This window comes from Erinaceus europaeus, chromosome 14, assembly GCF_950295315.1.
Source record: "Erinaceus europaeus chromosome 14, mEriEur2.1, whole genome shotgun sequence".
NCBI classification, from domain to species: Eukaryota; Metazoa; Chordata; class Mammalia; order Eulipotyphla; family Erinaceidae; genus Erinaceus; species Erinaceus europaeus.
In genome coordinates, this window is record NC_080175.1 from 45,349,943 (window position 1) to 45,368,395 (window position 18,453).

An 18,453-nucleotide genomic window follows, 5' to 3' on the forward strand; every position below is an offset into this window, starting at 1 on the left:
CTAATTTCTAGACCAGGCAAGGAACTGCAAATCCTAAGAAAGTCAGCAAAATCAGAGACAAATGAGTAAAAAGCTTGGAACAGACAACTTACAGAGGATGGCTCAAGAGATGTGAGATGCTCACCTAACTCCAGACAGCTGGGATCAGCTGATAATGAGAGCTTACTCCTACCCAATGGGCAGGAAATCAGATATGGATAGTTCTAAGTGTTGACCAGGGCACTGGACACAGGAACAGTCATTTCCTTGACAGGGGGAACTGTAATACCCTCCAGTTGTCTGGGGCAACCAGTCAAGTTGCCCAGGAAGATGAGAATTATGAGCATGACAGTCTGAGAGGTGGTAATTTATAGAGGCATGAGGTCTTGAGTTTGATCCCTGCCATCACATGTGCCAGAGTGATGTTGTGGTGTTAATCTCTCTCTCTCTCTCTCATTAAAAAATAAATCTTGTGGTCCGGGAGGTGGCCCAGTGGATAAAAGCATTGGATTCTCAACCATGAGGTCCTAAGTTCGATCCCCGGTAGCACATGTACCAGAGTGATGTCTGGTTCTTTTCCTTTCTTATGAATAAATAAATAAATTCTTAAAAAAATTCTTTAGGGGGTTGGGCAGTTGCGCAGAGGGTTAAGCGCACATGGTGCGAAGCCTCGTAAGGACCAGCAAAAGGATCCTGCCTCAAGTCTCCAGCTCCCCATCTGCAGGGGGTGGTCTCTTCACAATCAGTGAGGCAGGTCTGCAGGTGTTTATCTTTCTCTTGCCCTCTCTGTCTTCCCCTCCTCTCTCGATTTCTCTCTGTCCTATCCAACAACAATAGCAATAACAACAAGGGCAACAAAAATGGGGAAAATGGCCTCCACGAGCAGCAGATTTGTGGTGCAGGTACCAAGCCCCAGCAATAATCTTGGAGGAAAAAAAATTTTTTTCCAAGTATATCCTATAGCCCCATGCCCCTCTCAGTCCATCCTAGAGAAACCTGTAGACAGTGATGAGGACATGCACGTGGGTCTCGATTGCCCACTCAGCATAGCTGGATCTCAGAGTGGCTGTTGAATGAAGAGGGTGTGAGGAGACCAGGGAGACAGCATAGTAGTTACAAAAAAGACTTTCCTGGGAGTCCGGCAGTAGCGCAGCAGGTTAAGCGCACGTGGTGCAAAGGGCAAGGACCAGATAAGGATCCCGGTTCGAGCCCCCAGCTCCCTACCTGTAGGTGAGTCACTTCACAAGCGGTGAAGAAGGTCTGCAGGTGTCTATCTTTCTCTCCCCCTCTCTGTCTTCCCCTCCTCTCTTCATTTCTCTCTGTCCTATCTAACAATGACAACATCAATAACAACAATAATAACTACAACAACAATAAAAAAACAACAAGGGCAACAAAAGGGACAATTAAAAAAAAGACTTTCCTGCCTGAGGCTCTGAGGTTCCAGATTCAATCCCTGGCACCACCATAAGAGCAATGCTTTGAAATATATCATTAAAATGATCACTATTAGGAAAAAAAAAAAAAAAAGCATGTCTCATGCCTGAAGCACCAAAGGCCCCAGGTTGAATCCCTTCTTCTTCTTCTTCTTCTAGCATTTGCCCTTCTTCCGTAGCCAGTCAACAGCATCAGGTTGAGCCTGATGTAAAGTTTCGAGACCTCCTTTGAATCTGGAGAGGTGGCAGTCGTTGACTATGTGGGTCATAGTCTGTCTGTAGCCGCAGGGGCAGTTCGGGTCATCTCTGGCTCCCCAGCGATGGAACATAGCGGCGCACCGGCCATGGCCTGTTCGATAGTGATTGAGGAGGGCCCAATCCCTTATACATCATAAGCCAGTTTAGCAGAGTTCTAGTTAAAAAAAAAAAAAGAGCTGTATTTTTAAAAATATTTATTTGTTATTGGCTAGATACAGAAATTGAGAGAGGTGAGGGAGATAGACACCTGCAGCTTTGTTTTACCATTCGTGACGCTTTCCCACTGCAGGGGGGCTTGAACATTGGTCCTTACACACTGTAATGTGTGTGCTTAACCAGGTGTGCCACTGCCTGACCCCCTAGTGAGCTGTATTTATATAAGTAAATGCAAAATTGTATAGCTCATCAGGTTGGGTGTCCTTGCCACACCCTGACTTCCTCCCTTTGCCACTTTGGACGCTATACACAGGTGCTCCCTGCCGCTTCTCCACCGTGTGACCAGCAACTCCCTAGAATGATCGACTGTCCACACTCCCACAGCCATCTCTCTCTACTGGGACACAAGCATGGGTCCTGTGCTACCTTTGGCTGTACCTCTTCCTTCTATATTTTGTTCCTTCATTCTTTTTGATATATATTTTTAATATCTTATTATTTTATTTTTTACCAGAGCAGTGCTCAGCTCTGGCTTATGGTGGTGTGGGGAATTGAACCTGGGACTTTGGAGCCTCAAGCATGGGAGTCTCTTTGCATAACCGTTATGCTATCTATCCCCACCCTTGATATTTATTTTTAAAATATCTCTTAATATTTTATTTATTTGTTGAGGAGAGAGAGAGAGAGAAAGAACCATATATCACTCTGGTACATGTGCTGCTAGGGAATGAACTCAGGACCTCAATGCTTTATCCATTATCCTAGACCACTAAAATATTTTTTCTTTAAATATTTATTTATTTCCCCTTTTGTTGCCCTTTTTGTTGTTTCCTATTGTTGTTGTAGTTATTATTTATGTCGCCGTTGTTAGATAGGACAGAGAGAAGTGGAGAGAGGAGGGGAGGACAGAGAGGGGGAGAGAAAGACACTTGCAGACCTGCTTCACCGCTTATGAAGCGACTCCCCTTCAAGTGAGGAGCCGGGGGCTCGAACCAGGATCCTTATGCGGGTCCTTGCGCTTTGTGTCACGTGCACTTAACCCGCTGTGCTACCACCCGACTCCCCTAAAATATTTTTTAAATCTTTATTTATTTGTTGGAGACAGCCAAAAATCGAGAGGGAAGGGGGCTATATAGAAAGCACCTATAGAGAGACACCTGCAGCCCTGCTTCACCACTCACAAAGCTTTCCCATGCAGATGTGGGCTGGGGGCTCAAACCCAGGTCCTTGCGCACTGCAACATGTGCACTCAACCAAGTGCACTACTGCCCAGCCATACTAAAAGATTTTTTTTAGGGAGGAGGAGTCTGGTGAAATAACATAATGGGTACTCAAAGAGACGTTCATGCCCAAGGCTCTAAGCTCCCAATTTCAATCCCTGGCACTACCATACACCAAAACTGAACAGTGCTCTATTAAAAACTTAAATAAATAAATGCATTTTTATTCATTTATTTATTTATTTATTTATTCATTCATTCATTTATTTATTTTTAAAAGAGAGCACTGCTCAGCTTTGACTTATGGTGGTGCTGGGGATAAAAACTGGGGTCATGGCCCCCACACCTATGGACATCTAATCATTGACAGACTATTAAATGGGGAAAGCAGAGTCTCTTCAACAAATGGTGTTGGAAAAAAATGGGTTGAAACATGCAGAAGAATGAAACTGAACCACTGTATTTCACCAAATACAAAAGTAAATTCCAAGTGGATCAAGGACTTGGATGTTAGACCACAAACTATCAGATACTTAGAGGAAAATATTGGCAGAACTCTTTTCCGCATACATTTTAAAGACATCTTCAATAAAATGAATACAGTTACAAAGAAGACTAAGGCAAGTATAAACCTATGGGACTACATCAAATTAAAAAGCTTCTGCCTGGGTCCATGCTCCAAGAGGGATAGAGAATGGGAAAGCTACTGGGGAGGGGGTGGGATATGGAGATTAGGCGGTGGGAATTGTGTGGAGTTGTACCCCTCCTACCCTATGGTTTTGTTAATAATAATAATAATAATAAAAATAAAATAAATAAAAAATAAAAAGCTTCTGCACAGCAGAAGAAACCACTACCCAAACCAAGAGACCCCTCACAGAATGGGAGATCTTTACATGCCATACATCAGACAGAGGTTAATAACCAACATATATAAAGAGCTTGCCAAACTCAACAACAAGACAACAAATAACCCCATCCAAAAATGGGGGGAGGACATGGACAGAATATTCACCAGAGAAGAGATCCAAAAGGCCGAGAAACACATGAAAAAATGCTCCAAGTCTCTGATTGTCAGAGAAAGGCAAATAAAGGCAACAATGGGTTAAGTGCAGGTGGTACAAAGCGCAAGGACTGGCATAAGGATTCTGTTCTAGCCCCTGGCTCCCCGCCTGCAGGGAAGTCTCTTCACAGGCAGTGAAGCAGGTCTGCATGTGTCTATCTTTCTCTCTCCATCTCTGTCATCCCCTCCTCTCTCCATTTCTCTCTGTCCTATCCAACAATGATGACATCAATAACAACAACAATAATAACTACAACAATAAAGCAACAAGGGCAACAAAAGAGAATATTAAAACAAACAAATAAAGAGAGAAAGACTGAGACCAGAGTTTCATTCTAGTACATGTAGTGCTGGGGATTGAACCAGGGCCCTCAGGCATGAGTGTCTGAACTCTACAATTTGATCGATATTTAAAAAATATTTTATTTATTTTAATGAGAGAGAGAGATACAGACACACACAAAGAGACCAGAGCACTGTGCTAAACTCTGGTTTGTGGTGGTGCTGGGGACTGAGCCTGAGACTTCAGAGCCTTAGGCATGAAAGTCTTTTGCACAACAATTATGCTGTCTTCCCAGCCCAATTAGAGCTATTTGCTGACCCCTTGCTGTTGTGTTTCTTACCACCAAGGTGTTTGGTTTTTGACTAGGGTTTAATGTCTGCATGACTCCACTGCTCCTGGTGGACTCATTTTTTTTTTCTTCTTTAAATAGAGGCTGAGAGACTGAGAGACACCATTGCACTGCCATACCACTTGCATTGTGCTCCCATGAGGTGGCCAAGGGCTTGAACCCGGGTCCTTGAGCATAGTAAGTAAAGTATGGTTTCTACCAAGTGAGTCACCTCCTGGCTTCTCTGGGGATATAAACATCACTCAGGAACATGTGGTGCTGAGGACTGAACTTGGGATCCCTAGCTTGATAGTCCAGCACTTTGCCCACTATGCCACCTCCTTGGTCACCTTCCTCTTTTTTTATATTTATTTATTTTCCCTTTTGTTGCCCTTGTTGTTTTATTATTGTAGTTATTATTGTTGTTGTTAGTGATGTCGTTGTTGTTGGCTAGGACAGAGAGAAATGGAGGGAGGAGGGGAAGATAGAGAGATAGAGAGAGGGAGAGAAAGATAGACACCTGCAGACCTGCTTTACTGCCTGTGAAGCGACTCCCCTGCAGTTGGGGAGCCAGGGGCTTGAACTGGGATCCTTACACTGGTCCTTGCGCTTCATGCCACCTGTGCTTAACCCACTGTGCTACCGCCCGATTCCCCCTCTTTTTGTTTTTTAATTCTATTTGGAAGGGGGATACAGGGAGGGAGAGAGACAGAGAGATACCTGCAGAATGACTTACTTCACAACTCCTGAAGTGTTCCCCCCTGCAAGTGGGGATGGGGGCTCAAACTTATTGTACTGTGTGCAACCACTATCCAGGCCCTTTACCCTCTTCTAAAAATAAACAAAAAGACTTATTGGGGCCAACCAGTAGCACACCGGGTTAAGTGTGTGTAGTACAAAGCACAAGGACCTGCACATGGATCCTAGTTTGAACCCCTGTCTCCCCACCTGGGGAAGGGGGGCACTTCACAAGCAATGAAGCAGGTCTGCAGGTGTTTATATTTCTCTCTCCCGCTCTATCTTCCCCTTCTCTCTCAATTTCTCTCTGTCCTGTCCAATAAGAAAAAAAAAATGAAAAAAATGCCCTCCAGAAGCAGTGGATTCGTAGTGCAGGCACTGAGCCCTAGTGATATAACCCTGGAGGGGGAAAAAAAGTATTATTTTTATAATGAGAGAGACAGAGAATAGAGCAGCACTGGAGAATATCCCATGCTGGAGATGAAACCTGGGACTTCATGCTTGCCAGTCCCGTGCTCCACCACCAAGCCACTTCCTAGGCCACTATAGCCCTCTTGCCATCTTATTTTATTTACTCATTTAGTCATAGCTCTCCAGCAGGGCTTCACTCCTGTAGGATTCTACTACTCCTAGTGGGCTTTATTGTTTCTTCTGTTTTTGCAGATAAAGGGAGAGAGACAGGGAGACACCACAGCACTGATGCACTGTTTTGTTTTTTTTTTATTTCTTTATTGGGGGTTAATGGTTTACAGTTGACAGTAAAATACAATAGTTTGTATGTGCATAATATTTCCCAGTTTTCCACATAACAATTCAATCCCCACTAGGTTCTCCTTTGCCATCATGTTTCAGGACCTGAACCTTTTCCCCCACCCCAGAGTCTTTTACTTTGGTACAATACAAAGTTCAAGTTCTGCTTAGTGTTTTTCTTTCTGATCATTTACTTTTGTTGATCTTTTGTATGGTTTTCTTATTTTCAATGTTATTTGTTTCTGCCCTAACTTTAGTTATTTCTGTTCTTCTGGTTGTTTTAGGGTTCCTTTCTTCTTCTCCTTTTTCTCCTTCTCCTCCTTCTTCTTCTCCTCTGTTGTCGTCGTCTTTAAGGTGTGAAATACAGTTGTTTATTAGTGCTTTTTCTTGTTTCTTAATATGCGCTTGTATAGCTATGAATTTCCCTCTTAGAACTGCCTTAGCTGTGTCCCAAATATTTTGATAGCTTGTTTCTTCATTTTCACTGAACTCTTGAAACATTTTGATTTCTTCCTTTATTTCCTCTTTGACCCAGTAGTTGTTAAGAAGTGTATTGTTGAGCTTCTACATTTTGGGACTCCTACTAATTTTTTGTTGATTGTTAAGTGTTAGTTTAATTCCACTGTGATCTGAGAAGATGCTTGTCATGATTTCAATGCTCTTGAATTTGCTGATGCATTTGAGAATGACCCATGTGGACTTGAATAGAATGTGTATTCCAATTTCTTGGGATGAATGACTCAGAAAATGTCCAGTAGCTCTAGTTTATCTATCTCCTCGTTTAGCTCCCTCATTTGTTTATTTATTTTCTGCCTGGATGATCTGTCAAGTTGAGAGAATGTGGTGTTGAATTCCTTACCAGTACTGTGTTGCTGTTAATATATTGCTGTAGCTCTTTCAGTAGATGTTTGATGTATTTAGATGGCTTCTCATTGGGTGCAAAGATGTTAATAATTGTTTTCTATTTTATTTTTTAAAGATTTTACTTATTTATTCATTAGAAAGATAAGAGGAGAAAGAAAGAACCAGACATCACTCTAGTATGTGCTGCCCAGGACTGAACTTGGGACCTCATGTTTCAGAGTCCAATGCTTTATCCACTGCGCCACCTCCCGACCACAGATGTTAATAATTGTTAAGTCTTCTTGATTGATCCTCTAAGCATTAAGTAATGTCCATCCCTACCTTTTAAAATTATATATATATATATATATTAATATTTATTTATTTATTTCCTTTTGTTTCCCTTATTGTAGTTGTTGTTATTGATGTCATCATTTTGGATAGGACAAAAAAATGAAGAGAGGAGGGGAAGACAGAGAGGGGCAGAGAAAGATAGACACCTGCAGACCTGATTCACTGCCTGTGAAGAAACTCCCCTGCATGTGGGGAGCTGGAGGCTCAAACCGGGATCCTTACGCCGGTTCTTGCATTTTGCACCACATACACTTAACCTGCTGTGCTACCACCCGACTCCATAATCTTATATATTTTAAAGTATGTCATATCAGATATGAGAATAGCTGTTCCTGCCCTTTCGTGTGGGCCATTGCCTTGGTATGATAGTTTTCCATCCTTTCACTTTGAGTCTGTGTTTGTCTTGTTGAGTTAGGTGAGTTTCCTGTAGACAGACAGTATATTGTTGGGTTGTGTTTTCTGATCTACCTTCCTGCTCTGTGTCTTTTAATAGGTGAATTCTCTCAGTACTTTTCAAATTACTGATCACTCTTGCCTAGATTGACTTGTGTCTAAGTAAGGTACTTAAAGGGTTCACAGTTGTGGAAATTAACAGTTGTTTCAGTATTATTTCAATCTCTGAGTTGGAGCACAGTGGCTGTTAAAGCATCCTTTGTTCCTTTTCTTCCATGTAGGCTCTGGAGCCTCACGGCTATTAAACTATAAATAGGCTTCTTAGCTTAATCACTCACTCCTAACCAGGAGATAAAGCAGGGTGGTGGGAGAGATAGCACAGTAGTTATGCAAAGAGACTCTCACACCCCCAGGATCCAAAGCTCTAGGCTCAATCAGCTTCTCTGCCAAGTCAGGCAGCACTGCTGGGCCCTGTGAGTTTCTAAACAAGTCCCATTTATAGTCTGTAGGTTCTGAGGCAATTATTCACCATGTTCTCATCAGGAAAACAATGAGCAAAGGTTCGCACTATACAGCCCAACTGTTAGGCCAGTGGGGTGTAGATCTCCTCCTGAGTTTCCTGGCCAGTTCTCTGTTCCCAGATGTCAGCACACGGCCTCCCCCCTGCTGCTCCAGCCTCTGAGGGCAGTATCAATGGAGACTTACAGTTGCATTTAGTGAGTCTTAGGGGACTCTTCTCCTCCCTTCAGCTGTCGTTTTGTTGGTAAAACAGATTAGAGGTGGTGCCTCAACTGGTAAACTGCCGGACTGTTACCAGCTGCTCAATCTCTCTTATTAGGCTCCTCTCTGTCCACAAGCCACATGTGTTTGCACTCACCGGTGGATTGGTGGGTTCCTGAAGCCATTCTAGTCCTGCTTTGTTGTGGTACCAGGTGATTTCCTTTGGTATTCCTAGTTGATCCAGGAGAGGTAAGAGAGAAACACAGCTGCTGCTGTTTTGTAGCCCTGCCCACCTTTTTTTATTGTTGTAGTTATTATTGTTGTTGTTGATGATGCCATTGTTGTTGGATAGGACAGAGAGAAATGGAGAGAGGAGAGGAAGACAGAGAGGGGGAGAGAAAGAGAAAGCCCTGCAGAACTTCTTTACCGCTTGTGAAGCGACTCCCCTGCAGGTGGGTAGCCGGGGGCTCAAACTGGGATCCTTATGCTGGTTCTTGTGCTTAACCTGCTGCGCTACTTCTGGACTCCCAATCTTTTTAAAATAATTTTTTAAATTATCTTTATTTTTTTGATAGAGACAGCCAGAAATCAAGAGGGTCAAGAGAGACAGAAAGGGAGAGAAACAGAGAGACACCTGCAGCACTGCTTCACCGCTTATGAAGTTTTCCCCTTGTGGGTGGGGACCAGGGGCTCAAACCTGGGTCCTTGTGCACTAGAACATGTGCACTTCAATTTGTAATAGCCAAAACCTGGAAACAACCCAGGTGTCCAACAACAGATGAATGGCTGAGCAAGTTGTGGTATATATACACAATGGAATACTACTCAGCTGTAAAAAATGGTGACTTCACTGTTTTCAGCCGATCTTGGATGGACCTTGAAAAAATCATGTTGAGTGAAATAAGTCAGAAACAGAAGGATGAATATGGGATGATCTCACTCTCAGGCCGAAGTTGAAAAACAAGATTAGAAAAGAAAACGCAAGTCGAACCTGAAATGGAATTGGAGTATTACACCAAAGTAAAAGACTCTGGGGTGGGTGGATGGGTGGGGAGAATACAGGTCCATGAAAGATGATGAATGACATAGTGGGGGTTGTATTGTTAAATGGGAATCTGGGGAATGTTATACATGTACAAACTATTGTATTACTGTTGAATGTAAAACATTAATTCCCCAATAAAGAAATAAATTATTTAAAAAAAAAAAAGAACATGTGCACTTAACCATATGCACCACCAGCTGACCCCAGCATAGAATATCTTTACACTTTCTGTCTTTTTCTTTTTTCTTTTCTTTTTTTTTAAATTTTTATTTATTTATTTTGAATAGACAGAGAAATTGTGAGGGGAGGGGTAAATAGTATGGAAGAGAGACAGAGAGACACCTGCAGCCCTGTTTCACCACTCGTGAAGCTTTCCCCCTGCAGGTGGGGACCAGGGGCTTGAACACGGATCCTTGCACACTGTAATGTGTGTGCTTAACCAAGTGCGCCACTGCCTGGCCCCGAGTTTTTTTCTATTTCCTTGAGTAGTGACTCATAATTTTTAGTATACAAGTCTTTCACTTCCTTGGCTAGGTTTATTCCTAGATATTTTATTGTTTTTGTTGCTATAGTGAAAGGAATTGATTTCTCTATTTCTTATTCTTTTTTAAATTATTTATTTATTTTCCCTTTTTTTGCCCTTTTTTAAAAATTGTCGTTGTAGTTATTATTGTTGTTGATGTCATCGTTGTTAGATAGGACAGAGAGAAATGGAGAGAGGAGGGGAAGATAGAGAGGGGGAGAGAAAGATAGACACCTGCAGACCTGCTTCACCACCTGTGAAGCGACTCCCCTGCAGGTGGGGAGCCGGGGTTCAAACCGGGATCCTTATGCTGGTCCTTGTGCTTTGCGCCACCTGCGCTTAGTCCCTGTGAAGGGACTCCCCTGCAGGTGGAGAGCCTGGGGCTCAAATTGGGAGCCTTAAGCTAGTCCTTGCGCTTTGCTCCACGTGCGCTTAATCCGCTGCGCTACCGCCCTACTCCATTTCTTTTTTTTAATATTTATTTATTTATTTATTTTCCCTTTTGTTGCCCTTGTTTTTTATTGTTGTTGTAGTTATTATTGTTATTGTTATTGTTGTCATCATTGTTGGATAGGACAGAGAGAAATGGAGAGAGGAGGGGAAAAGAGAGGGGGGGAGAAAAAGTGCTGACCCACTTCACTGCCTGTGAAGCGACTCTCTTGCAGTTGGGGAACCTGGGTTAGAACCAGGATCCTTACTCTGGTCCTTGTGCTTTGTTCGACATGCGCTTAACCCTCTGCGCTACCGCCTGACTCCCAATTTCTGTTTTTCTTCTTCTAACTTAGTGTTTGCATAAAGGAATACCACTGACTCTTGTATGTTAATTTTATAGCCTGACACCTTACTGTACTGCCTGATAATTTCCTATACCTTCTTGTTGGATTTTTTAGGTTTTTCTATGTTTACAATACTATCATAGCATCTGTGATTAGAGAGAGTTTGACTTCTTCTCTTCCAATCTGTATCCCTTTAATTCCTTGCTCCTGCCTGATTGCTATGGCAAGAACTTCCAACACTATGTTCAATAGTAAGGGTGATAGTGGGCAGCCCTGTCTAGTACCTGATCTGAGGGGAAATGCTTCCAGTTAGATAGAAATACTCAGTTACAAACAAAATGTCTCTTTAAGAGGAAGGAAGAATTGTTCTGAGGGCAGCACTGCAATCAAAGACCCATGGATCTGCAGAACCCTTATAAACAAAAGCCAATAGAGCATCGATAGGCCTAGAGAAAAGACCATTTCTGGATGCAGAGCATGAAGTTTGATTCACAGATGACTTTCTCAAGTCTAGTGAAATTTCCCTGTTGCGTTTCAGACTAGTTTGGGATCAATTTTAAAAAAAAAATCTACAGATTTAACAGAATTCCTGTCAAAGTCCCAGAGATGATTTTTTTCTAGAAATACAAAAGCCTCAACTTAAATTCACTTGGAAAGTTGGGAGGATAGTATAATGGTTATATAAAAAAAAACTTTCATGCCTGAGGCACCAAAGGTTCCAAGATCAATTAGACAGACAGACAGACAGACACACACACACACTAAAATTCACATGGACTTTCTTGGAATAGTCAAATAGCCTTAAAAAAAGAGAGAGCTGGGTGGTCCGGGAAGTGGCACAGTGGATAAAGCATTGGATTCTCAACCAATAATAAATAAATAAAAGAAAACAAAATAAAAATATAAGGAGAAATAAAAATATATTTAAAAGTATCAATAAAAATAAAGTATAAGTGGGAGTCAGGCGGTAGCACAGAGGGTTAAGCGCAGGTGGCATAAAGTGCAAGGACTGGTGTTAAGGATCCAGGTTTGAGCCCCCCAGGCCCCACCTGTAGGGGAGTCACTTCACAGGCGGTGAAGCAGGTCTGCAGGTGTCTGTCTTTCTCTCTCCCTCTCTGTCTTCCCCTCCTCTCTCCGTTTCTCTCTGTCCTATCTAACAATGATGACATCAATAACAATAACAATAAAAAACAAGGGCAACAAAAGGGAAAATAAATAAATATAAATACATTTAAAAATTAAAAAAAAAAAAATATATATATATATATATATATATTCCCTTGGGGGCCCGGCAGTAGCAAACCAGGTTAAGCACACATGGTGCAATCACAGAGATGGGAGTAAGGATCGCAATTTGAGCCCTGGCTCCCCACCTACAGGGGTGTCACTTCACAAGTGGTGAAGCAGGTCTGCAGGTGTCTGTCTTTCTCTCCCCCTCTCTATCTTCCCCTCCCCCCTCAATTTCTCTGTGGTCTGCATCCTGCAGCTGCTTCCTGTCTGTCCCCTTCAGCTTGTCTGTGGCACAAGGGCCAGTCACCTGCCATGACCAGAAGCGTTAGTGCCTTCTATACCTTGTGGTGCACCCCCCACACACTGTGAGCTTCTCAACACTGTGTTACAAGATTCCTTTTGGGGCAGGTGAAGTAGTTCACCTGGATAGTGTGTTGCTTTGCCCTATGGGTGACCCGGGTTCAAGCCCGGGCCCAACCGCATGGGAGAAAGCTTTGGTACTGTAGTCTCTCTGCTTCTATCTCTGCATTTTTTTCTCCTTTTTAAAATTTTATTAGTGATTTATTATTGATTTACAAAAGTATGAGATAAGATGGGTATAATTCCACCATTCCCACTACAAAAATTTTATGTCACCATTCCCTCCATTGGAAACTGTAGCAGTCCTCTCAAGGTTACAGATATAGGTTGACGATTATTTCTATAGCTATCTATCTCTAGTTATATATATTTGGCAATTTTTTCTATGGTCCTGCCTCTATTTCTTTCTTTTCTTTGTAAATTTAATTTATTTATAAAATAAAAAATAGAAAATATCAACAAAACCATAGAATATGAGGGGTGAAATTCCATTTTTGTATAAATTTTTAAAAAATATTTTATTTCTTTTTTAAAATATTTATTTATTTATTCCCATTTGTTGCCCTTGTTGTTTTTTATTGTTGTAGTTATTATTATTGTTGATGTTGTTGGATGGGACAGAGAGAAATGGAGAGAAGAGGGGAAAACAGAGAGTGGGAGAGAAAGATAGACATCTGCAGACCTCCTTTACCACCTGTGAAGCGACTCCCCTGCAGGTGGGGAACCAGGGGCTCAAACTGGGATCATCATGGGGGTCCTTGAACTTTGTGCCATATGCGCTTAACCCGCTGCGCTACCGGCCGACTCCTTAAAAAAAAAAAAATATATATATATATATATATATATATATATATATAATATTTATTTATTAATGAAAGGGATAGGAGATAGGAGGAGAAAGAAAGAACCAGACATCACTCTGGTACATGTGCTGCCATGAACTGAACTAAGGGCCTCATGCTTGAGAGTCCAACACTTTATCCATTGCATCCCCTCCTGGACCACTCCCTAAAATATTTTATTTCTTCATTAATGAGGAAGACAGGAGGAGAGAGAAAGAACCAAGAATCACTCTGGTGCATGTGCTGCCAGGGATTGAACTCGGGACCTCATGCTTGAGAGTCCAGTGCCTATCCATAAATATTAAAAAAAAAAAAAAGAATTTGGGAAAAAAAAGGCGGGGGGTATAGGTGTGACTGCAGGGGAGAGGGGGAGAGGTGTGACTCTGGCAGGGAGCATGAATCTGTGAGTGAGAACCTGGGTTCTATGCCCAAAACCAGCCACAGAGGAAGAGGTAGAGGAAGAGGTGTGGGAGAGGCACTCTGCTCTCTCACTTTCCCTCCCTGACTGTTATTAGAACCAGTTCAAAGGGACAGGTCTGACCAGCCCTGCCTCTTCCTCCTACTCTTCCTCAGCTCTTATTGCCTCAACTCAGGATGCTCTGGGCTGTGTTGAGCAGAATACTGAAGCCCTGATTCACCTGCTGCCCCGACACATCTGGATCTCTGGGCTGATGCAGAGAAAAAGCCCCCCCCCCCCATGTCCCTCATCAGCTCCTCTCTAGCTAGTGTCCCTCTGAACCCAGGGGTCAGTTACCAGTCAGGCTGGGGGGGACTTGTGGGGTCTCCTGGTATCAAACCCTGTGTCATGGGCCCCAATACTCAGCTGCTGCTGATCCAGAGTTTGGGCGCTACCGCTGAGAATATAGTGCAGTGGATCTGCAAAAAAACTTTCATACATGAGGCTCTGAGCCCCAGGTTCAATCCCTAGCAGCAACACCACCACCACCATCAGCCAGAGCTAAGATAAGCAACAAAGATTCCAGAGGCTTCCTGTAGACACGATGCTTGAACTGAGTGGAAATATTTGATCTGCCAGCAGGCCAGGCAGAGCCCCAGTGGGGGGCAGTAGGGCTCAGGAGGCCCTTTGGCTCACATAGCAGCTCTGGGCTTGCCTCAATCTCCAGGTAACTAAGTACAGGTTTCAGGCACGATTTGATCAAAGCATCAGATTGGTGTCTGGGCTCTGCCTGTCCCAGAAGTCCACTTGGAGCTCTTCCTAATTTTCTCCTTCAGGACAGCAAAATGGCTGAGTGTCTCCATGCCACCTGGCTGGAGGCGAAAGGCCAGGCAGGAAGTCACCTGTTTCTTGGGGATGTGTGAGCAGAGAGGACTGAGGATTGGTCCTTGGGGCCTGGGAGTACAAGCAGTATTCTGGAGGGGAGGAATTGTGGAAAGGAGGGGCCAACATCAGTAATGAAATGTGTGGGCACAGGGGAGGGACCAGGCTCTGTAGCCAGTAAGATATACAGACTTTAAAAGATCTCTCTCGGGAGTTGGGCTGTAGTGCAGCGGGTTAAGCGCAGGTGACGCAAAGTGCAAGGTTGAGCCCTGGCTCCCCACCTGCAGGGGAGTCGCTTCACCAGCAGTGAAGCAGGTCTGCAGGTGTCTATCTTTCTCTCCCCTTCTCTGTCTCCCCCTCCTCTCTCCATTTCTCTCTGTCCTATCCAACAAGGATGGCAACAATAATAACTACGACAATAAAACAACAAGGGCAACAAAAGGGAATAAATAAATAAAATAAATATTTAAAAAAAGATCTCTCTTGTGGTCTGGGAAGTGGCACAGTGGATAAAGCATTGGATTGGATTCTCAACCATGAGGTCCCAAGTTCAATCCCCAGCAGCACATGTACCAGAGTGATGTCTGGTTCTTTCTCTCCTATGTCTCTCATGAATAAATAAATAAATTTTTAAAAAGTCTCTCTGTCTCTCTCCCTCCCCTGTCCTTCTCAATTTCTATGTAGAATGAATAATAAAATTAATAAAAATATATATATATATTTTAATATTTATTTTATTTATTCCCTTTTGTTGCCCTTGTTGTTTTATTGTTGTAGTTATTATTGTTGTTGTCATTGTTGGATAGGACAGAGAGAAATGGAGAGAGGAGGGGAAGACAGAGAGGAGGAGAGAAAGATAGACACCTGCATACCTGCTTCACCGCCTGTGAAGTGACTCCCCTGCAGGTGGGGAGCCGGGCTTCGAACCGGGATCCTTATGCCGGTCCTTGTGTTTTGCGCCACCTGTGCTTAATCCGCTGCACTACAGCCCGACTCCCAATAAAAATATTTTTAAAAATATCTGTTTTTTTAATATTTATTCATTTATTTAACCAGAGCACTGATCAGCTCTGGCTTATGGTGGTATGGGGGATTGAACTTGGGACTTCAGAGCCTCAGGCATGAGAGTCTGTTTGCATAACCACTATGCTATCTACTCTCTCTCTATCTCTCAATCAGAGCCCTGCTCAGCTCTGGCTTATGGTGGTGCCAGGGACTGAACCTGGCACCTTGGGGCCTCAGGCCTGAAAGTTTTTTGTCCTGTTCCCCCCAACCTCCACCCTCACTCTCCCCCAACTGAATACTAGAGAAGCAGCTGGGTGGGTGGGGGCATCACTGAGCCCACCTGGGTCTTCTTCCCTCCCACCCCCACTGTCTATGAAAACAGCTTCAAGCCTAAGCCTATGGACACTGATTTATTACTGCCCCCCACCCCCAGCCAAGGCTCCCTTCCCACATCCAGGGCCTAGCACACCTGTGACTTCCTTACTCTGGGCCAAGTTTCAAGTTTCAGTCTGGTGGATACACAGAGAGGGAGAGCTTCCCCCAAAGCCATGGCACCTCCCATGTGGAGCTGGGGTGAGTGCCTAGCGAGGCAGGCACCCTACTGGCTAAGCTATCTTTCCTGTCCCTGCAAACATGTATTAAGCAGCCCCTGTATATAAAGGGGTGTAGTGTTTAGTCAGAAAAGGGGCCCCATTTTGGGGGACTACACCCTTGAGCCTTAGTAAAGCCTGCTGTGGGCAATGTGCCCCACACTGGGGAGAAGGTATGTATGCAAAACTGTCAGGCAGTGTAGCCTCCCAGTGCACAGCAGGATCTAGAGCTGTTTTCATTTTATGTATTTATTTATTTGATAGGACAGAGAGAAATCGCAATTAAGGGAGAGAGAAAGAAGGCCTGCAGCGCGGCTCTATTGCAGTGTACATGGTAATATGTGTGTTATGATGGGCGTGCCACCGCCTAGCCTGGGATAAAACTTTCTGGACAGAAGAAGCCGGACTGGCCAGGCCCCTAGAAAACAGGTGTGGACTAGACTGAGTCTGTGGGGCGCCATCAGGGCCCTGATTCCCATCCAGGCTTCCAAAGAGGCAGCTGTGCCCACAACGACTCTGGCTCCTTTTGGCTATGCCTGGGCCCCATGGAATTTCCTGGGTGAGCCGTGCACAAGAGTAGCTCTGACCCCATCCCAGACACAGGTTCCTGGAACCCTTGGAATTTCCTGGATGACAGGCCTGCCTTTGTTCTCTGTGTGCAGGGAGCTTGGGCCTCACACATGCGTACTTCCAGTGCTCCCAAGCTGCTGCTTCATTCAGCTAGAGAGACACTACGGCTTCCCCAGGCTTCACGGTACTGTTGTGTGGTGCTAGGGCTTGGACCTGGGCCACCTGATGCCAAGGCATGCCCCCTACCTGGTGAGCTATAGTTCTGATTCATTAAAAAATGTTTTATTGGGTGGTCCGGGAGGTGGCGCAGTGGTAAAGCTTTGGACTCTCAAGCATGAGGTCTCGAGTTTGATCCCTGGCAGCACATGTGCCAGAGTGATGTCTGGTTCTTTCTGTCTCCTCCTATCTTTCTCATAAATAAATAAAATCTTAAAAAAAAATTTTACTGGGAGTCAGGCGGTAGTTCAGAGGGTTAAGCACACGTGGCACAAAGCCCAAGGACCAGCGTAAGGATCCCGGGTCGAGTCCCTGGCTCTCCATCTTCAGGGGAATCCCTTCACAGGCGGTGAAGCAGGTCTGCAGGTGTCTATCTTTCTCTCTCCCCTCTGTTTTCCCCATCTCTCTCCATTTCTCTCTGTCCTAACAACATGAATAACAATAGCAATAATAACTACAACAATAAAGCAACAAGGGCAACAAAAGGGAATAAATAAATAAATATTTTTTGAAATTAGAGGAAGAAAAGCTGCCAGGAGCAGTGAATTCACAGTGCCAGCCCCAAGTCCCAGCAATAACCCTGGTGGCAGATAAGTTAAATCCAATGCTCCCAGTGGCCATGTTTTCTTTCTTTTCTTTCTATTATATTGATTAGGACAGAGAGAAATTGAGAGAGGAAGGGAAGATAGAGAAGAAAAGAGAAAGAGAGACACCTGCTGACCTGCTTCACTGCTCGTGAAATTTCCCCCTGCACGTGGGGAGTGGAGACTTGAACCCAGGTCCTTACACACAGTAATGTGTGTGCTTAACCAGGTGTGCCACTGCCTAATATATATATATATATATATATATAAAGTTTTTTTTTTCAAACCAGAACACTGTTCAGCATTGGCTTATGGTGGTACGGGGTATTGAATCTGGGACTTTGGAGCCTCAGGCATGAGAGCATCTGCTTGCATAACCATTATGCTATCTACCCTCTGCATATTAAAGATCTTTAAAAAATATTTATTTATTTATTCCCTTTTGTTGCTCTTGTTGTTTTATTGTTGTTATTATTGATGTCATTGTTGTTGGATAGGACAGAGAGAAGTGAAGAGAGGAGGGGAAGACAGAGAGGGGTAGAGAAAGATAGACACCTGCAGACCTGCTTCACCTGCTTGTGAAGTGACTCCCCTGCAGGTGGGGAGCCGGGGGCTCGAACTGGGATCCTTAGGCCGATCCTTGCGCTTCGCACCATGTGTACTTAGCCCTCTGTACTACTGCCAGACTTCTTGGTACCATTATATTTATTTTATGGAGACAGATACAGAAAGACCAGGACACTGCTCAGCTCTGGCTTATGGTGGGGTTGGGGACTGAACCTGGGTCCAAAGAATCTCAGAAATATGGGCAGGGGTAGGTAGCATAATGGTTATGCACAGAGACTCTCATGCCAGGGGTTCCATAGTCCTAGATTCAGTCCCCCACACCACCATAAGCCAGAGCTGAGCAAT